Raw genomic sequence first — 20839 nt, forward strand, 5'->3', positions numbered from 1 at the left:
GGGTGGATTAAACTTATTTGGCTAATTTTGAAAATTCTTTAAGTTACTTGAAAATTCTTATTTAAAACATCTTTAATTTTGTTTGAAAATCTTATTTTAAATAAATTGATTTTATTTGATAATTATCGATCTAATCCATTCCAAATAATGAAATAAACTAAACAACTAAGTTTAGAAATAATTCTAGTTTTAATAAATTTATACGGATTATGACTTTGGTCTAAATAATTAACTCAACTTTTTATACGTGGATTTTTGAGCCATTAATAACTAAGAAAGGATGTAAATAAATCCTCAAGTTATTTTGTAAGGTTAATATTTCCTAAATAGTGGAATTAAAAATATTAAATTATAAAATAAATAATTTCACCATAAACTTGCTCCCCGAGGATTCATGTAGTTTAATTAAATTAAATTAAAAACTAATAATCAAATAAATTATAAGAAAAATAAAAGAAGAAAAGTAGAGATTTGGGCCCCCCTCTAGCCCATTTTAAATCTAGACAGCCTTCGGACCTACTTTTGTGGACTTTTGAGTCCGCTGTCAGTTGTGTATACCATGTGTATATTACAGCTTATTCATTTCACGTTTTCCATATACTTGGTGTATACATGACTGAAAATCAATCATATATACACATCCTTTGATCCTCCAACTATATACTAGCATTCCTTTCCACCTTTTTCCCTGTACACCACCTTTATATCATGTATAATCTCCTATGTCTGCTGCATATCAGCATGTTCGGCCTATTCTAGGACTTGTCGAAGATCATGACTAGATATTTTGGGGGTCCTAATCCCAAGAAAATGTAAAAGAGTCCATTTGGACTCATCGAGAAGGTCATGCATAAGAAAAAATAAGCAAGTATTAATTATCAACTTAAAGGAAACAAAAATCATAAATTCAACTTATCATAAAATAGCCATTTAAATATCAACATGATGACTTTTAAAATAGACCCTACTAGTGAATTATGAAATTGGATAGAAATCTATTCAAACATGAATTACACTACCAAACTAATAGAATATGCCACAATTCAAAGAGTAAAAAATAAGAATTAATATTTATACAAATCAATTCCAACACAAGAAGGTTCAAGAAAGTATAAGAAAGTAAGCAAGTCAGAGCAGATTCATTATTAGACGATAGTAAGGTCAAAAAGATAATTTTTTTAGCCAAGACATGACTGCTGCAGTTACATTAGTTAAATGAAACATATCAAACATTATCATCATAGTAAAAATATGCATAGAAGGTATGACCTCATGGAAAAACACAATCATGAGCAAATAGATGAATGCAAAAAATAACTTAATCGTGTGATCCTTATGCTATTTGAGAAAAAGGGAGGAAACAAATGAGCCAACAGTTGGCTTGTGAAATAGGCAGAATCTATCTTAAAATTCTAGCCCATTCAACATATATTTATATTCATGACAAAATTCATGGGAGGACTTTTAGCTTAAAGGGAAAACATCCTATAATGCTAGGTAATTTTTCTTAAAAAGATACCAATCTAAAGAAGGAACTGGTTTCAAATTCGACGAAGTTAGACAACCGGATCATAATCAAAATTTCAAGACAAACCCAATCTCAACAAGTCCAGGAGCTGGCAACATTATTTGAACAAGGTTTAAAGCTCACAGAGTATACATATGAGCTCCCTTAAATGGTAGAGATTAGCTAAACAAAATGTAAATGTAACAAATAATATGTTATCTCACATCATGCAAACAACAAAAGGATTTTCATAACCAAACCAGCCAGAAAATACATATAATTTGAAATTTAATGATCTAAAACAAGCAAACAATAGCTAATTGAAAATTCTATGGATTTCAGGTCCTTTTACATCACATGATCCCATCATAACTATGATTACGAAAAATTGTTACTCATAAAAAGAAGAAGAAGAACAAAGAACTAAAGAATTGAAAAAGAGAAAGGTGTGTTTATCCGTTTTGGACAACACATCGGTAGTTCGATCTTGTCAAATTCTTATTGCACCACCGAAACTCAAAATTAAATTTTCTAGCCATAATCCTAAGTCCAACGATCTTACAAGAATTTAGCCCGAGATTTTTTAATTTTAGCAAAATTTCTTTCAATTGGGGTTCTCAGCTAATTAATCTTCGTCCCTCCTTCAATTCTAGAAATGTTGAGTTATCTATAGAGGTTTTTGGAATGAGATTTCAAAGAAGACATTGATGTGGAATTGAAGTATTTCGATAGTATTTTGGATATTTTTTTGTGGATATTTTAAATTTTGGATAAGAATAGGATATAGTGAGGTGGAACTGTACTATTTGTGTATGAATTTGTGAATTTAAATTGTGAAAAATGGATAGATATAGATATTTTGGGAAATTCTTGTTCTCAGAATGTTACTCAGATAAAATTTCATTCTAATCACGTGATAATATACGAAACAGCTAGTTAGGGGATTTGGGAATTAGGGCTCATTTGGAATTTTTTGTTGGGTTGATGTCGTTGGTTGTTGCTGCTGCGTTGTTGTTGTTTATCGTTATTGCTGGTCGATTAATGTGCTATTGTTAATTTTATTATTACTGGTGTTGTTTGTTGTATGGGTTGGAGAAGGGGTTTAAGTTGTGGGCCGTCAGTGGTCTTTGAGCTTGGGGCAGTAGGTTAACTGGTGAGTTGGGTTGGTTAGGAGGGTTTTGTGGTTATTAAAAGATAACCCCAATTAGATTAGGATTTAGCCATCTCATTCAATTTAAATTAAAAATCAATTGGCCAATTGAATTGCAATTGTGGCCAATTTATGTCAATCATGCCCAAATTTAATAAGTTGGTGAAATTAAATTATAATTCGACACAACTTAATACCCAATTTAATTGTGAGCTCCTTGATTTTATAAAATCAAACACATATTTTTCTAAATAAATTATTTTTGAGAATAAATTATATTTAAATAAAGACTTTGCCCGTTTGTATTAATTTTCAAGATAATCATTGGTTAAAATCTGATTTTTTATAAAATAATTATTTAAGTAATAAAATTATATGATTTCATATATACGAAAAATATATAATTGTAAACTCAGAATTAAACTTAGTCATAGAGGACAAAAATTAGGTTTCAACAGCTTTTCTATTCCTTTGGGTTAGGGTGAATGCTGTTAACCCTGGGCAAAGAGAGTTTGACGTACCTAATTTTTTCTAATCACAAATTTATTTTTCAAAAGAGGTTGATTTTTTTGTGAGTTTCGTGGAGTTATGGACAGACCTCGATTTCAGATTTTCTACATATCTTAAGTTACATGAGAATTCAGGCCGCTTGTAGTTCATAAAGCTTGATTTTTTAAGCATGATTTTCAAATAATTCACCAGCAATCCTGGTTTTTGAATTTTGGTGAAACTAAACAGCTGAGGAATAAGAGGATACTGGAGGAGGTTGAAATACAGTCAAGTTTTTATTACAAAGCTCAACCTACATATCCTGAAGACTCAGAGAATTAGACTGCTTGTAGTTTGACTTGATCAGTAGAAAAGATAGCCTCTTATTTTAGGTGACCTTTGGTTTGGAACGAGTGATAATTACATCGAGTCATGAAAAAGATTCATGTAATTATATCAATTATGAATATGGGGCCCCTTCACACCCAAAACTGAGAGCTACATCAACATAATTTTCAAAGCTCTAGGTATGCTGTCACCCAAATCTCAAAGAAGAGGAAATTTAGCTCTAGTGCAAATTTAGAAATGCCCCGAACGTGAAACCGAAACCAAAAACATCCTAAAAACCCATATGCCTTCTGATAGGGGCATGGTTAGATGGTAGTGGAAGTCTACCTTTAGCTCACATCCAAAGAGTTTAATGTCCGTTTTTGGAGTATGTCTTAGTTTTCTACTAAGAAAAAGTTTCACGTTATGCTTTGTGTTTTTTAAAGTCGTCCACACCTATGATTTGATTGGAGAAATTCATCCTTTTAGATGCTCTCAACAACATCTCAAACAAAATGGTTAGTTGTAAATGTAAAATGAGAAAGACATAATTTGGTAAAAAATTTTTTGAACGTGTCATGTCGGGATAGTTGATGAAACAATTTGCACAACATGATTTAAAATATCGAGCCACTTTAAATTGGGTGACACTCAACGTGTACCAGTAAAAGGTGGATGACCTAGCTTGAATATTTTATGCCACTTTTGGTGGGGTGAAGGTCTAATGTGTCTCATTAAAAGAAAAACGACCTATCTTAATTATTTTTTTCCACATTGAATGAGGGCGATCTATCTTAAATGTTTTATGCCATGTTAAATGGGGAGACGTCCCAACGTGTCTCATTGAAAGGCGGATGACCTATCTTAAATATTTTGTGCTACATTGAATGGGCTGAAGGCCCAACATGTCTCATTGAAAGGCGATAGACCATCTTAAATATTTTATGCCATATTAAATGGGGTGACGGACCAACGTGTCTCATTGAAAGGTGGATGACCAACGTGTCTCATTGAAAGGCGAATGACCTAGTTGAATATAACATGTCAATTTGAATGGGGTGACGATCCAATGTTTATACTAATCACCTATACTAAACTTATTAGTAGAAAATGCAATAAAAAGGCAATTATGCATACGTTGTTTTAATATGCCACACTGAAGAAGGTGACAATTCATAATATAGTAAAATATTAAGTTGAAGGAGTTCAGGATCCATATAATAACATGTCACTCTAAAGGAAGTGTCACGACCTGAACCAGGACCTGGCCGTGATGAGTATCCCAAGTCCGCCAAGGATTGGCGACCACCCCCTTTGCCTTCTCAAAATAGAACACAATACAACTAGCAACGGATGAATTCCAAACATATAATAAGATAGGTTGAGTTCCAAACATATAACATGATAGGAAACTCAACTAACTCAATAAAGAATCTAAGAATTTAAACAACCATCCTAATCCACAGTAATCCACAAAGCCTCTAAATAGAGCAAAACCAATCTATGCCGGGACATGCCCCCGACGATAGCCAAAAGAGTCCAATAGAAGTAGTCTAAGACATAAATTAAGCAAGACTTTAAAATGATAGCCCTTCTGGAGAATAGAAGCTCAACACTTCAAAGCTGACTGCTGACAACCCAAATATCCTATCACTGCATAGGAAGAGTAGATGTGTCTCCGATTTCTACATCACGTGGGGATACAACATCTGTAGATGGTTAGCAAGGTGAGTACTAACATGTAACTCAGGGAAGGGGATAAAGTAATTCTATGAAATAATAGTTAAAAATCATTTTGAGTTAATACACACAACCATATATATATATATATATATATATATATATATAATACTAGGATAAGGAAGGAGGCTTAGCATAAGCTTTAAAACATTATCCTGGATTGTGTAGCTTAACCATCATAAAAAAAGGCACACACGGGCTATATGGGCTCAACTTTCCCTGTTGAGAGGTCCCAGTGCATGTTAGCCACATGAACCATAGAATAATCATATGTGCGTATGCACCAAGGTGACTCGAATACCTAATCATACATCAAGGGTGACATGAAAATCCAATAATTTAATAAAGGTGACTCGAACACCCGGTCATAAAAAAAGGTGACTCAAACACTCGATCATTTAGATCCCTATGCTGGCAAATGTGGTTTCCAGTATTGATCCCTCGGGACCTCCATTTTCACTACCTAGCTGCACAATCCCCTTCAAGCCTAATTAAAACAAGTTTTACACATCCTCATTCATTGAATCAATGATATATGTTAGACATACACTGTTGGTATTGTCATACCAACTATACTTGTATGCTTATAATTATGACATTTCGATTCCATTAACTTGGGGGAATGCCTCGACCCCCCTTTGTTCTTTAAATCAGTATGGGGGAATGTCATGACTCCCTTTGTTCATTAAATCAAATTTTGTTCTTTAGCCTTTTATGCTATTTAATAGTTCCAATTAGGGAATCTATGATCCACTAGTTTATTCGCCAGGCCCATGCACAACACATGTTCTAAACCATTATTAAAGCATGAAAATTTTCATATAAACCATGTTAACATCATTTAAGTAAACAATCATTCAATACCCTCAACCCATATTCCAAAGCCAGAATTCAAACCACTTGACTAATAATTTAAAACAAGTGCTTTCAAAAAATAAGATTTATGAAAGAGTAATGTGCCTAAGATATCAAGAATAACAAAAGGAAATCACCCTTGGAAGCTCTAATTTTTAGCCTTGAGAAACCCTATGTATTCTTGAGTTAGGGATTTGATAGTATTTAAGATTTGTATTTGATTGATGAAGGATGGAAATAGGGTTCCCAAAGGTGCTTTATGGTCGTGGAAAGGGAAATATCCAAAGTGACCTTAATTAAAAGATGAAAATTTATCGTCAGTGATGACAGGTCACCCTACGGCTCGTGAGGACACGCTATGACTCGTCACCATGAGTCGTAGTTTGGACAATAGCATAAGGCACCCACATTGGTCTGATCCTGAGTCATACCCTATGACTCGTACTTTTACATAAAGACTGATAAGGTTCAATCGTAGGCATATTAGAAACAAGGGATCATTACACTGGTTTAGCTACGGAAGGGACCCTACGACTCGTAAAGAATCCATACGACTTGTTCTTCCTAGTCGTACTCGGGTCAGAGATTTTGGGCAACACACTGGTCACCCTATGATTTAGGTTCCTACGACTCGTAATGACACCTTACAAATCATACCATATGGATTTTACTGTGACCCTACGACTCGTATCGTCTAGGTCGTAGTCAGAACAGAATCAAGAGGCCCCCATATTTGTGAGTCTATGATTTACACTATACAGTTCATATGGACAATTCACGACTCATGAGGTACAAGTCGTGGTCAAGGCAGTAACCTAGAAAAACCTTACTGGCCAGGCTACGAGTTGGATTCTACGACCCGTATGGATACCCTATGACTCGTAAGGTAAGTCGTGGTCTGAGCAGTAAGCTCAAAACTTTAGGATTTTTTTAAGGACCAAAACATGGGGTGTTACATTCTCCCCTAGCCCTAGGATTATTCATCCTCGAATGATAAGTCAAGAAATCCATTAGCAGATTTTTAGACAAAACACAACCACCATTTCCTTTAACAAAGTCAAAAAAAAGATATTAAAGAGAACACATACCTTAAGCACAATTGCCCAAGGTGGGAAACAAGAATGGATATTTGGACTTCATGTCCTCTCCAGCTTCTCAAGTAGCTTGTTCAACCTTATGATTCCTCCATAGAACCTTCACTGAAGCCATATTCTTAGTCCTTAAATGATAGACTTGCCTATCTAAATATTAACCTAGACTTACTCATAAGATAAGAAATCCAAAATGTCAACACTCTCTAAGAGAGAAACAAAGGAAAAATCACTCATGTACTTCCTCAACATCAAAACATGAAAGACCGGGTGAGTAGAACCCAAACTCAAAGGAAACTCCAAATCATAAGCCATATTATCCAATCTCCTTAAAATTAAGTACGAGCCAACATACCAGGGGACAAGCTTTCCCTACTTTCCAAATCTTATCACTCCATTTATGGGAGAAACCTTCAAGAACACCTAGTCGCCAACATCAAACTCTAACTCCTTACACCTTACATCTGCATAGGACATTTAGAGACTTTGGGCTGTTTTAAGCCTATCCTTAATCACCTTTACCTTCTCTATGGCCTGATGAACTAAGTCATGACCAAATAATCTAGTGTTACCAACCTCAAACCACCAAATAGGAGAATGACATCTTCTACCATACAAAGCATTAAACGGATCCATATTAATACTAAAAGGATAGATGTTATTATACGCAAACTCTATGAGAGGTAAATGATCAACCCAACTGCCACAATAGTCATTCAAGCAAGCCCTTAGCATATCCTCCAACGTCTGAATAGTTCTCTCTGCTTGTCCATCTATTTAAGGATGGAAAGCGGTGCTAAAATTAACCTTAGTTCCCAAACCCCTCTGAAATGGCCACCAAAAGTGTGACGAGAACTGCGTGTCTCGATCAGATATAATATAAAGAGGTGTACCATGTAACTTGATGATCTTCTGAATAAAAAGATTAGAATAATCCTCCACAGAATAATTAGTCTTTACGGGCCAAAAATGAGCTGACTTGGTTGTTCTATCCATGATGACCTAAATTGAATCAAACTGACTTTGAGACTGTGGAAGACTAGCAACAAAGTCCATGTTAATTACTTCCCACTTCTACACGGGCAACTCAATGTCTGAAGATAAACTGCCAGGCCTCAAGTGCTCCACCTTCACTTGCTGATAAACCATACACTTGGCCACAATATTGGCCATATCCATCTTTATGTTATTCCAGTAATAGATCTCCTTCAAGTCATGGTACATCTTCATCAAACCAGGATAAACCATGTACCTCGACTCATAAGCCTCAATCAAGATTTACTCCCACAGCCCTCAATATTTATAACACACAATCTACCATGGTACCTCAGGATACCATCACTACCAATCTCAAAAGATATGACTTTCTATTGAGTTACATCATCCTTAATCTGTATCAAGATAGGGTCCAAAATATGCTTCTCCTTCACCTCAGTGACAAAAAATGACTTTAACACCTCTTGAATAATCGCACCTCCATTTTCAGCGTCTAAAATATGAACTCCAAGATTAGCCAAATGGTGAATATCCTTCACCAAAACTCGCTTATCCTCATCAATATGACATAAGCTCCTCATAGACAACCTGCTAAGAGAAATAACAACCATATTACCTTTACCTAGATGATAATGGAGACTCATATGATAATCCTTGAGATTTGTTGAGATTTCACTCTTTTTGGGTGAATACATACTGTAAAATCTTATGGTCTGAGATGATATCAACATGAACTTCATAAAAGTAATAGAACCAAATCTTCAAAGCAAAAACCACAGCCAATAACTCCCAATCATGAGTTGGATAATTCATCTCATGCACCCTAAGTTTCCTAAAGGAATACGCGACAACCTTACTATGTTGCATCAAAATTCAACCTAGTACTACATGAGATGCATCATAATACACAACAAAACCATCAGTACCCTCAGGCAGGGTCAAAACTAGAGATGAATACAACTTATCTTTCAACTTCTCAAAGCTACCCGCACAAGCATTGGACCATTGAAACTTCAACTTCTTCTTAGTCAACTTAGTCAATGGAGCAGCGATCAAAGAGAAACTCTCCATAAACCTCCTATAATATCAAGCTAAACCCAAGAAGCTCTGAATATCGCTTGGAGTCATGGGTCTGGGCTACTTTTTAACCACCTCAACCTTCTATAAATACACCATGATCCCCTCACTAGAAACAAAATGACCCAGAAAAGTAACGATATTCAACTAAAACTCACACTTCAAGAACTTAGAGTATAACTGTAGATCCTTAAGAGTCTATAATACTATAATGAGGTGATTGACATGATCCTCCTTACTCTTAAAATATACCAAGATGTCATCAATAATCACAATGAGGAACAAATCTAAAAACTGGCTAAAAATCTAGTTTATAAGATCCATAAATACCGTCGGAGCATTAGTCAACCCGAAAGACATTACTAAGAACTCGTAGTGACCATACCAAGTTCGAAAAGTAGTCTTAGGGATATCCATCTCCATAATCTTCAACTAATGATAACCCTACCAAAGATCAATCTTAGAAAAGTACTTAGCATCCTGAAGCTGGTAAAATAGGCCATTAATCCTAGGAAGAGGATACTTATTCTTCACGGTTACCTTATTCAACTACTGATAGTCTATACATATTTGATGGGAACTATCCTTTTTAGGTACGAAAAGCACAAGAGCACCCTATGGAGAAATACTAGGGCGAATAAAATCCTTATTAAGATGATCTTTCAACTGCTCCTTCAGTTCCTTCAACTCAGCCAAATCCATTCTATAAGGAAGGATAAAGATACGATGGGTATTCGGAAGAAGATCAATCCTAAAGTATATTTCTTTATCGGGAGGAATACTAGGAAGATCATTAGGAAACAATTTGAAAAACTCATTGACTACAGAGAAAGATTGCAAAGAAAGGCCCTCAGAATTAAAATCCTTAACCAATCTAGATGATATAGACACCCCTTAGATTTCAATTTCTGGGCTCTAAGATAAGAAATAAACCTTCCCTTTGGCACTAGGGAACTCCCTTCTTACTCAATAATCGGTTCATTCAGGAATTAGAAACTGACCTTATGGGTCTGATAATCTAGAGATGCATAGCATGAATGGAGCCAATCCATCCCTAAATTAACATCAAAGTCTAACATATCCAACTCTATCAGATCCACCAATATCTTTCTACCACAAATGGTTACCACACAACCCCTATAAACTTTTTTAGCCACAACCACCGAGGTAGACACAGAAAAGCAATCAGAAATATACTCAGGTTCAAAACCAAAATGAATAGCCACAAAAGGGCTCACAAAATAAAGAGTAGACCCTAAATCAAGCAGATAATACACATTGTGAAAGAAAAGTTTTAATGTACCATTGATCACATGAGGAGAAGCCTTAAATTCTTTATGCGTAGCAAGGGTATATAGATTATTCCGGCTAGTGCTGGTACTAGACATAGCATTCTTTAATACTAGAATTGAAGATGTGGCAACCAAAGCTTTATTATCCGAAAAGCAAACCTTAAAGGACACTCCCACTCCATATGACCAAGTTGACCATACTTAAAACACTTATTTCTCTCCTCATCACAAACTCCACAATGTATCTGTCCATAAAATTGACAAGGGGGATAAGATAGGGCTGACTGGGCTTCACTAGCCTGCGACTGGCACCTTGTACCTTAAACCCACTATCATTCTAAAAGTGATGATTACCAGACGGGTTAGGATATAGAGCAGTAGCCATATAATAAAAGCTAGAATTTTCACATATCTTTTTAGACCACTGCCTGTCATCTCTACTGCTATTCTGCTGGCCTCCACCCTACTTAAAATAGATAAATTTCTTACTTTGACTTTCTCCCATATCTTCTTGCTTCTTTTTCTTATCGTTGACTTATTGCATATGCACCATAAGTCAAGATATATCCATGTCCTTGTTCAACAAAGTGGGCTTGCACTCTAACACCAAATCTCGAGACAAACTCAAAGTGAACTTCCTCACTTTAGCCCTCTAGAAGATACCAACTCTAGAGCATAACAAGACAACAGATGAAATTTTAAGGTATACTCCTTCATAGTCATTATGCCTTGCTTCAAATACACAAACTCCTCAACCTTAGCCTCCATCAGCTCTTGAGAAAAGAAGTGATAAAGAAAATTACCAGAGAAGTTATCCCATATAGCTAGCTCAACATTATCACCTCTCAATCATTCCCACTCTTCATACCACTGATATGTCATATCCTTCAATTGATGTTCAGCGAACTCCACACCCTTAGAGTTAGTACCATACTTCACTCTGAATATTTTGTTTATCTCATCAATGAATCCTTAAGGATCCTCCTCAGCCTTAGAGCCTGCGAAGGTCAGAGGACTCAACCTCATGAACTGGCTAACCCTTATGTCCACAAAAGAAGGAGTAATAGGAGCAACACGTTCAGACTGGCGCGACTGAGAGGTCACCAACTGAGTAAGTAAATGAAATGACTAGCAAAACTCAGTATTTGACACACCACCCTAAGGAATTGAGGTAGGAGTATCATCAACCTAAGAAGCCCGATGAGGATTGGTAGAGATTGGTGGAACTCTACATGGGCAATCAGGAGCAGGGACCCTAGACCAAGTCTATACCCCATAAACAGAACGAGTTCCATCTATGTGCTTAGGTAGGACAGAGGAGTTTACACGAGTATTAGACCTTTATAATGCATGATCTGAAATATGAACAAACGAAATTAGAGGAGATTTAGGACCTTAGACTCTATAGCCCGTAAAAAGAACACAAGAAAGGGAAACATTCTTAAATGCCTCATAGTCTCTCCCTTGTAAGTGTGGAACGTTACATATCCATAAAAAAGACTCTACTTGACACAGATTTGTGGATACCCAATTAACCATGAACCTACGATCTGTTTCACGATCGGAACCAGGGCCTGGCCATGATGGGTGTCTCAAGACCTACATGGACCAAAAATCACCCGCTATACCTAACCAAACCAAACACACCATACCCCAAAGTCTCCTGAATTTTGAGAATATAACAAGATAGCATACCATAGTCTAAGAAAGTTTAAATTTATGTCTACAACCAACCACTGATGACCAGCCAATTGACCGACCGATACCACCCAATTGCCACAGTAATCCAAACAAAGCCTTCTAAACTATGTTCTAAAATTGAATATGAATAAAGTGTCGGGACCTGCCCTCGACCTTAGTTAAAAACAAAATCCAAAGGAATAGTCAAAATGTAAAGGAAACCATAATCATAAAATAGGGTATTTCGAAGTATGGAAGCTTACCACTTTAATATGACTCGCTAGCTGATCTCGAATCCAAGTCACTGAGTAGGAGGAGTACAAGTTTCACCAGATCCTATATTACGTGGGGATATAGCATCCAAAGATAGTTTGCAGGGTGAACACTAGCATGTAATTTGGGGATAATGATAACATAATGATATGATCAATAATTTAAAATCATTCAAAACCAATGCACATTAAAAAATGCATAAACATACATACATATATATATATATATATCATATGCTGGGATAGGGAATAATTCTTAACATGCTTTTCAAAAAGTTAGCCTGGATTATGTAGCTCAACCGTCATATAATAGTACCCATGGGATATATGGGCCCCAGAACTCACCCCTTATTTGAGCCTCATCACATGTAGCCACCTAAGCTAGAGAATAATCTCATATATATGAACATTGGGGACTCAAACTATCTAACATATACAAGGAGACCTAAGCACCCGATTATATATTAATTTACGAGGACCTCGAACCTACCTAATGATGAAATAATAATAATAAGGGGGACTTTAAAATCCCGGGTCACTTTGACCCTAGTATAGTCAAAGAAAATTTCCAGTATCGGTCACTTAGAACTCCACCTTCATGACTCAGCTACACAACCCTTATTATAGCCCAATTAAAAAAAAGTATCACACATTCCCATTCATTTAACCATATTCCACATTAAGGCATATAATGTTGGTATCTTCATACCAACTACACTTGCAAGGTAACAAAACATGCCAAAAAAATTCCATTAACTTGGGGAGAACAACTCCTTTGTTCATTAATACATATTTGTATTTCAAATACCTCTTTATGTTATGCAATAGTTCAAGACAAATTCATCTTTACAAATTCCTACTGTTCTCATAACTAAAATAAATTTCACATTATGGGGTTGGGGTTATAACCACTTTGAAAGCCACAAGTTTGGGAAAATCACAATTCACTAGTTTATTAACCATACCCATGCACCCACGTGTTCAAAACCATATTTAAAGCATGGAAATCATAATAAATCATGAGAAACTTTGTTCAATTCATAAAAACTCAAAAAACCCCAACCTTTGTTTCAAAACTATTACAATAATCTCATGAACAATACTTTAAATCTCATGCTTTTACAAAATGAACAATGAGGGAAGAGTAACATGCCTATAATAGTTAGATGTGCGAAGAGAAATCACCCTTGAGAGCCCTAACTGATCAACCTTTTGAATACCCTAATTGTTCTTGACCTTGAGGATTTGGGAGTATTTGAGCAGTTACTTAGATATTTCTAAGAGATAATGACGCCCTAAAAGAGGTTATAAGTCGTGGGTTTCTATTTGATTAAGTGGGGAAATGTCTAGAATGCCCTCAACTTTAAAAGCTGAAAAGTGCAGCCTTTGATTATGCGTCAACCCCTTGACTCATAACCACTTCTTACGACTCATCATCACAAGTCGTAAACAAGGAAGTACCACCAAAGCACCCTACACTGTTATCCTTACGACTCAATAGCATCAATCATAATAGATCCCCATGACTCGTAGGGTCTAGTCTTAGTTAACACAAAACATAAATTGGCACATACACTGGACACCTTACGATTATTCCTAATGACTCGTAACATCTCATTACGGCTCTTAGTGAGCCACTCATACTTAGAGTAAAATCAAGCTACAAACCTATTAGTTTAGTTACAAATCATCCCATTGACTCGTCAGGACACCCTATGACTCATAGGGTCCAGTTGTAACTAGGGCAGTGAGCTCAAATCTTAGAAAATTTCTAAGGGCCAAAGATCCGGGTGTTTTAGTTCTCCCCCACTTGGATCATTTATCCTTGAATAATAGGTCAAGAACATTATTAGCATGATTTGACTCCATGTAGCTCTACTCTTACCTTTAACAAACTCAGAAAATAAAGATGCCAAGGAAATTACTCTTTCCTTTAATAAAGTCAGACAACAAAGAAGTTAAGAATAACATATACCTTACGTATGATTATCTAGAGTGGAAAATAAGAATGAATTCTTGAATTTCATGTCCTCTTCTGCTTCCCAAGTAGCCTCTTCAACCTTGTAGTTCCTTCTAGAACCGTTATCAAAGCTACGTTCTTCATCTGTAACCAACAAACTTGTTTCTCCAAAATTTCAACCAAGACTTCCTCATACAATAAGGAATTCAAAATACCCACTTCCTCCAAAGGAATAACCATTGAAGGATCAGCCATACACTTTCTCAACATCAAAACATGAAACACCAGGTGGATGGATGTCAAACTAGGAGAAAACTCCAACTCATACGCAATATTACCAACCCTCTTCAAGACCAAGTATAGGCTGACATAACTATGACTAAGTTTTCTCTTCTTCCCAAACCACATTACTCTCTTCATGGGAGATACCTTCAAGAACACCTAATCGCCAACCTCAAACTCTAACTCCCTATGCCTCATATATGCAAAAGACTTTTGGTGACTTTGGGCAACTTTAAGTCTATTATGAATCACCTTCACCTTCTTCATTGCTTAGCAAACCAAATTCAGGCTAAGCATCTCCTCCTCACCAACCTCGAACCACCCAATAGGAGACCTACACCTCCTACCATACAATACCTTAAATAGAACCATCCTAATACTAAAGGAGTAACTATTATTATATGCAAACTGTATATAAGGAAAATGATCAACCCAACTACCACCATAGTAAATCATGCAAGATGAAAGCATATTTTCTAATATCTGAATAGCCCTTTCTGTTTGCCTATCTGACTGCGGGTAGAAAGCATTATTAAGGCTTACCTTAGTTTCTAAACCTCTCTAAAATGAATACTAAAAATATGGTGAGAATACAGTGTTGCAATCTGAAATGATAAAAATAGGTGCCCCATGCAACTTTACAACTTTTAAGAGAAACAACTTTCCATAATCCTCTACCAAATAATTAGTCCTCACTGGCAACAAGTGAACAGAGTAAGTCATCTTATCAATAATAACCCAAATCAAATAAAACTAATTTCAAGACCGAGGAGGATTGATAACAAAATCCATATTAATTAACTCCCATTTCCACATCGGCAGTTTGATCTCTTGAGTCAACCCATCGGGCCTCAAGTGCTCAATCTTTACTTGGTGATGCACCAAGCATATAGCTACAAAACTGGCCTTATCTCACTTCATATTATTCCAAAAGTAAATCTTCTTCAGATTATGATGCATCTTTGTCGAAATAGGATGAATGATAGAACGCGAGTCATAAGCCTCTGCCAAGATCCTCTCTCTCAACCCATCTATATCGAGAACACATAATCTATCTTGGTACCTCAAGATACCATCACAACCAATATTAAAAGCTACAACCTTTTGCTAACCCATATTTTTCTTAATCTTTATTTAGATAGGATCCAATACCTATTTCTACTTTATTTTAGTAACAAGGGATGACTTCTCCACCTCTTGCAGGAACACACCAACATCTTCAGAGTCTAAGAGATGAACTCCAAGCTTATCCAAATGGTGAATATCTTTTACCAATTCCCTCTTATCCTTATCTACATGAGCTAAACTCTCTATGGATAACCTACAAAGAGTATCAACAACCATATTTATTTTACATGGATGAGAGTAAAGACTCATGTCATAGGTTTTCAGCAATACAAGCTACCTCCTCTGCTTGAGATTCAACTCCTTTTGGGTGAACACATATTACAGACTCTTATGATTATAAAAAATATCTATATGGGATCCATAGAAATAGTGACACCAAATCTTTAATGCAAACACAACAACAAATAACTCCAAGTCATGAGTTGGATAATTCTTCTCATGAACTTTCAACTACCTAGAAGCATTGGCCAGCACCTTGCCATGCTATATCAACACGCAATAAAGTCCCACATGGGATGCATCATAATAGACAACAAAACTATCGTTACCCTTATGTATAGTTAAGAATAGAGTTAAAGTCAACTTATTATCAAGTTTTTCAAAACTACCCTCAAAAGCATCAGACAATAAGAACTTCACCTTCGTCTGAGTCAACTTAGTCAATGGGGTAGCTATAGTCGAGAAACTATCCATAAATCTTCTATAGTAACTGGCTAAACCCAAGAAGCTTTGGATATTGGTTGGAGTCGTAGGCTTAGGAAACTTCTTAATCATTGAAACCTTTTAGGGATCCACCATGATTCCTTCGCTAGAAATGACATAACCCAGAAGAGTAATAACCTTCAACCAGAATCCACACTTTGAAAACTTAGCATAAAAATATTAATATTTCAAGGTTTGCAACACAATATAGAGGTAATCGGCATGATCCACCTCAATCATGGAATACACTAAAATATCATCTATAAACATGGTAGTAAAAAATTCTAGAAACTGATGGAAGACCCTATTCACCAAGTCCGTGAATGCAGCCAGGGGATTAGTCAAACCAAAAGACATGACTTAGAATTCATAATGACCATACCAATTTTGAAAGGCAAACTTAGGGATATCCACCTCCCTAATCTTTATCTGATGATAAAATGACCTGAGATTAATCTTAGAGAAACATCTAGCTCCCTGAAGTTGGTTAAGTAAATAGTCAATCCGAGAAAGAGGATAATTATTCTTCACTATAACCTTATTCAACTAACGATAATTGATACATATTCAAAGGGAACCATCTTTTTTACATATAAACAAAATAGGAGCACCACACAATAAAACACTAGGATGGATAAAACCCTTGTCAAGGAGGTCTTTCAACTGCTTCTTAAGCTCCTTCAACTTAGCCAGAGTCATTCTATAGGGAGGCATAGAGATAGAACAAGTGTCTGAAACAAGGTCAATCCCAAAATAAATGTCCCTATCAGGAGGAGCATAGGGAAGATCATTAGGAAAAACATTGGGGAATTCATTAACCATGGAAACAGATTATAAAGAAGGACCTTCTGTTCTAGAATTTTAACTCAGACCAAATGATAAAGACATCCCCTGGAAATTAACTTTTAGGCTCTAAGATACCATATGAACCTTTCCTTAGGCACCAGAGAACTCCCTTCCCACTCAATGACTGACTCATTAGGGAATTTCAACATGACCTTATGGGTTCAACAATATAAGGAGGCATAGCACAAATACAACCAATCCATCTATGATATGTTATCAAAATCAACTATGTCTAACTCTATCAAATCTACTAGAGTTTCTCTACCACCAGCAGATACCATAAAACCCTAATAGACTTTTCTAGCAACTATAGAGTCACCTATCAGGGTTGAAATAGAAAAGTAACTGGGGATAAACTTGAGATCAAAACCAAAATTCATAGCCATAAATAAGGTCACACAAGAAAGAGTAGACCCCAAATCAAGAAAGAAATACACATCACAAGAAAAGAGTCATAATATACCAGTGATGAAATTAGGGGATGCCTCTGAGTCCTAGTGGGTAGTGAAGGCATGCAAGCGATTTTGGCTAGTGCCAGTACTAGAAGTAGAGGTGACACTCATTGGTGCAGGAGCTGATGAAATAGAAATAGGAATCTTATTTTTGCCTGAAGCTTCATTAGAAGGATAATCTCTCTGTAAGTGACCAGTCTGACCATATTTAAAACACATATTCCTCCTTTTTACATAAAGCCCACGGTGCACTTGCCCACAAAATCTATAAAAAGGATATGATAGAGTGAACTGAGCCCTACTAGCCTGAGACTGGGTACCTTGTGTCCTAAACCCATTATTATGTAGAGAACGATGATCGTCCAATAACTTTGGATAAAGATCACTAGTCGTAGAGTAGGAAATAGAACTTTCCCATCTCTTCATAGACCACTTTCCACTATCTTTACCACTTTGTTGTTAACCTCTACCCTGATCAGAAAATCTAAACTTCTTATTCTACATTTCCCTATCTCTGCCTACTTCTTCATCTCTTTCTTAACCTGTTGAATATACATAACCAATCTAGAGATGTCTATAACATTATTAAATAAGGTCGCCTTAATGATGTGTCATGGAAACATAAAACTTTTGATGCTAAAAACCTTGAATTTATGCATGGACTTAGGTTATTTTACTAGATATGATGCACTTTGGTGTTTATTATAGGTAAAATAGGTCTACAATAGTGTTGGAATAAAAATATAAGAAAAAGACCTAGAAACACAAAGTCTAATCAAGATATGAGTTACCTCACATGTCATCAAAACACCATCGACTCATAGCATGACTCATAAGCGCAACAGAACCAAATCCAAATTGAGAATCTATGTATGCAGAAGATACAACTTAAGCATCTGTGTTGTAAGTTGAAGGTATTGATCATGACAAGGGATCATAAGCATAACAGAATCTAAAGCTACTATTAAGATTTAAGTCTCCCATGATTTTTCTTCTACTTTTGTTCAGTGTTAATGATAAGGTAATATCTCTAGATGCCATAAACTTTCTATGACTCCTATTTTAGAAATAGAATTGTTTTATATATGGGGTATTGATTTCATGGGACCTTTTATGAGTTTGTTTGGCATGAAGTATATACTTGTGGCTGCGAATTATGTATCCAAATAGGTGGAAGCAGTTGTGCTCCCTAACAATGAAGCACTAGTCTCATTGTATTCCTGAAAAAGCACATATTTTCTAGATTTGGCACCCCAGTACTATCATTAGTAATGGTGGGTCATATTTTTGTAATCGTCTATTAAAAAGTTTGCTTGGGAAATATGTAGTAAAGAACAAGGTGGAAAGACCATATAATCCACAGACTAGTGGACAAGTTGAGGTGTCCAACAAATAAATCAAGTCTATCTTGGCAAAGACAGTAAATCCCAATAGGTGTGATTGGTCATGAAGATTCCATGATATGTTATGGCATTACCAAACAACATTCAGGACCTCCATTGGTGCTTTTCCCTATCAGCTAATGTATGGAAAGGCTTATCACTTGCCTATTAAACTTGAACATAAAGCATTATAGGCTTTAAAGAAGTTGATTTTTGAGTGGCAAGATGCAGCTAAGTCAAAGATGAAAAATATGAATGAGTTGGATGAATTTCAAAAATGGGCTTATAAAGTTCTGCACTTTACAAGGAAAAGTTAAAGCTGTATCATGATCGCAAAATAAAGAAAAAAACCTTCAAAAAAGATGACCAGGTATTGATATACAATTGAAGGGTTTACTTTTTTCCAGGTAAGTTGAATTTTAGCCGGTATGGTCCCTTTACAGTGCTAAGAGTTTTTCCATATGGTGCTTTGAAATTGAAGAGGAATGGTGAAGGTCCGTTCAAGGTGAATGGGTAAAAAGTCAAGCTCTATATGGGTAACACTAAGGAAATTAATTTGATTTTCAAGATGGACCTCGGTGAAGTCTGAGTAACTAAGGTAGAAACTTTGTGCCATGACGTTAAAGCAAGCGCTGCAAGGGACGCAACCCATGAGGCTAGTTGGTGAAATCTGAGTACCCGACTTAGACATGTCGTGCCGTGATATTAAATCAAGCGCTGCATGGGAGGCAACTCATGTTTTTGTACTTATTTATTTTTTGGGTAATATGTTCGTTTAGTGTGCAAGAATAAAAACTACAAAAAAGATCTAGAGCAGTACAAGTAAATAGGTTATATGGACTCTTTAGGAGTCGTATTTAGATGGTACAACTCATTAGTAGGAGTCGTAAGGACCTACAAGAATATTCACAATCAAGAAAAAGTTTATGGAATGGATACAATTCTTAGAATGATTGTACACTCAAGGTACAACTCATCATATTGAGTCATATCCACTCCAGAACCTTGATAAGATTCTAGGTCTATACAAGTTAAAGAAATGACTAGTAAGCCTAGGTATGAATCGTACACTTGACTCGTACCCAAGCTTACAAGTCAAAGAAATGACTAGTAAGCCTAGGTATGAGTCGTACACTTGATTCGTACCCAAGCTTACCAGGTTAGGTCGCGGGTTAACCAAGCCCAGCAAGCTTGATTTAAAAAGAAATAGGGCACCCGTTATGGGTACCAAAAATTTAAAACAACCTAAATTCCAAAATACCTCCATCTTTGATTGATTTTTGAGCTCAACAAGCATGAAAACACTTTAAATTAGTTACAAGCTTGAATTTCTCACTTTGCACAAATTTAAGCATGAATTTGGGAAGAACTTGGAGAAATTAAAGAAGCCTAATCTCTCACTAATTCAAGTAAATGTTCGAACCTAAATTTCTCTATTTTTTGAGTTAAAATCATAAATGCAAGTTAGTTCTAATTTGCTTTAGGTTGAAATTACATGGTTGTTGCATTTTGGAATCCTTGTTCTTAGGTTTAGGTTGAAAATGGAAGTGGGGAAAATTTTGATATTTTTATGTGGATATTTTGTGTATTTTGGACTGATATGGGGTATAA

Source organism: Capsicum annuum, chromosome 9, assembly GCF_002878395.1.
Source record: "Capsicum annuum cultivar UCD-10X-F1 chromosome 9, UCD10Xv1.1, whole genome shotgun sequence".
Lineage (NCBI taxonomy): Eukaryota > Viridiplantae > Streptophyta > Magnoliopsida > Solanales > Solanaceae > Capsicum > Capsicum annuum.